Source organism: Uranotaenia lowii, chromosome 3 (genome assembly GCF_029784155.1).
Source record: "Uranotaenia lowii strain MFRU-FL chromosome 3, ASM2978415v1, whole genome shotgun sequence".
NCBI lineage: Eukaryota > Metazoa > Arthropoda > Insecta > Diptera > Culicidae > Uranotaenia > Uranotaenia lowii.
The window spans coordinates 230,793,803-230,796,570 of record NC_073693.1 but is presented as its reverse complement, the minus strand read 5'-3'; positions in this window follow the sequence as shown (position 1 = coordinate 230,796,570).

Here is a 2,768-nt window from a genome sequence, read left to right as displayed (position 1 = left end):
CGGGATTGGATCAGACAAGACACCGTCGAGGACATTGCACGAAAATGCCTCTTATTTTACTTCGATTAGATGGACTTTTCTCTCTGGGACTCCTCGTAGCCTAAGAGCCGCATAGATGTTTTCGTGGTTCAGTCAGTCAAAAGCTTTTTCGAAATCAACGAACACCAGCAGAAGAGAGTCCTGGAGTTCGTTGATTTGTTCCAGTATTATTCGTAGCGTGGTGGTGCGGTCCATACATGATCGTCCGGATCGGAATTCAGCTTGTTCCGTAAGAGAGTAAGAGCTGAGACAATTATGGGAATGGACCCAATAATCATCCTCAGTGATGCTGAAGGGATGTTTTGGTTTGCCGTTAGTGATCCTTTTGATTCAACCACTACGCCAACCCATACCCAACTTAACCATCTACCAGAGAAGTTCGGCGTTCCATCGATACTAGTAGAACCCTGAGAATAGCATATTGTGGAACATGATCGGACGAAATAGGGATGACGGCACGAATTACCCTAAGCGGCTTCAAGGTAAAAAACGAACACACACATATACGATCTCAGTGAAACTTCATGTTTCTTTGAAGAGATCTAAATTCTACTTAAGACTAAAGCGTACATATTTCAAGGATGAAATGGCTAGCATTTTACTAATGCTAATACCACCAACCCACAGAAAGAGTACTATGTGTGCCGTGACCGAGACTCGATCTCATGACCTCTGGCTTAGAAGACTTGAACGCTATCCTCTAGGCCAAGGTAGGCTTCAATATCTGCATGGAGAAAGCTCCTTCTGGTTTGCAATTTTTTAAGTCTACACATCGACTTTTTTGAGGACGTTAAGTCCAAGTGGTCCATAACCGTAGTTGAGACTCTGGAAGTCCATGAGTCTGTCAAAACCGAGACATCCAGGTAACACCAAAAAACCGAACCCACAGCTAGCGTAGACATTCTCCCTAATAATCACCATAAAAATTCCTAATTATACTCCCAGGAACCCGAAGTTTGTGCTTCAAGCATTATTGCGAAGCTTGGCGTCCCAGTTAGAGAGCCTATATAGTTCAGCGACCTTACAGCCTCAGTACATCAGCATTGCTACAAGGTAGGAGTAACGAAAAGGTTGTGAAACAGCAAATCGTGGGTAGTGGGACACACAACTTACAAGTGTGTTCACAAATTATTAAAGTGGGAAATTATGACCGGTGAAGTCAAAGTGTTTCTTGTTTGCGTTAGCTTTAGCCGATCCTAAGACTTTATTCGGGGGGTTTCTGCCTGATTGTACAGCTAGTTGATCCGTTTGTAACATGATATCCCAAGCGATAATCGATGGTTTTTTTTTTTTTTTTATGTTGAGATCCTGAGCAAGGAATATTCATAGAAGGTTGTGCCAAGGCAGCCCTGCTCTAGTATTGGTACAGACTGTGTCGTCACAATCACGAAAAATCTGTTAATTTACGAGGAAACTAACCTTTTTCGTTCGTAATTTGAAGAATCTATTGGAAATTTTTCACTTTGAAAACATTTTATTCTAGAAGGATTCTTGCTTTTCAAGATCTTTACAAAAATTGTTGAATTGTCCAATAATTCTTCTATAAAATAGATCATCGAAGTTCGAAAAAAATGGTGGATTTTCCCTAAATCCAAAAATGTTCTAGCCAGAGCAGTTTAAGCTTCTTATCACAATAAATTAAGCAAAAAACGATTTTTTATATGTAACCACACTCTATTAAATATTGGCATTTTAGTAAACTGAGTTAACTAACATTTAAGAATGTAAGTTGTTCTTCATAAGAATAGTATAAGGTAAACCGGTAAGTAAAAATCATTACAATCAATTGATCACTCAAAATTTTCGAGCTATATCTTTTAAAAGCTAATTTTTTTCTACATTTTTACACGTTTAAGCCTAAAAATGACATTGCACTCATTAATTAAATTAAAAAAAAACATAATGCAAACTTCAAATGACCAAATATTTTCATAACATTAAGAAATAGAGGCCTTACAATACCACCAAAATGAAATTTTAATTCATTTTCGTTCTAAAACGTGTTATTCTTTAAAATTTATGCCATTGTTATAAAATTTTTTGACAAACCGTTTCTGTGAATTTTTTGACAAACCGTTTCTGTGATGTCACAAAAAAAATCCAATATGGCTCTCGGCACTTTATTTGAGTATTCCTCGGATTCTAAGCATGTATTTGTTTTAGGAGTTGAAAGAGCAAGTTCAAGCGCTCAATGAGATGCTTAATAAAACGGGGTACGAGTTCCTACGAATCGAATATAACATCAAACAGATAAACGAAGAGTTAGATTATCTCCTCTATACGGGAACTTGAAAGAGAAAATAATATAGTCATAACTTGTTTTTCCAAAGCTGCTCAAAAGGCTTTCATTCAATTTCTCTGAAAAAATCAGACAAGATAGGTCTAACTTGGTTCAAAAATTCATATTCCGAAATAACCTTTTTCTGAACTATTTGAAAAATGTGGGGAAATTGAGGATAAAAACAACCAACTCCAATTTCCGATGCGTGCGGTGGCTCAAACAGCTTTTGTTCGATTTCTCGCAAAAGATTGGTCTATATTTAAAATTTTATAGTCTGAACTAGAGTATCCTACCCGGGATTTCTCAACCGTGAATTCTCGGGAATAAAAAAAATCGATTTCCCGAATCCCAGGAAACGCTAAAAATACTGGGAATTCCTGAAGCTAATAAAAAGTGCGGAATAACTAAAATATTACACAATAAAAATTGAAAAAATGGATAAGAAAAA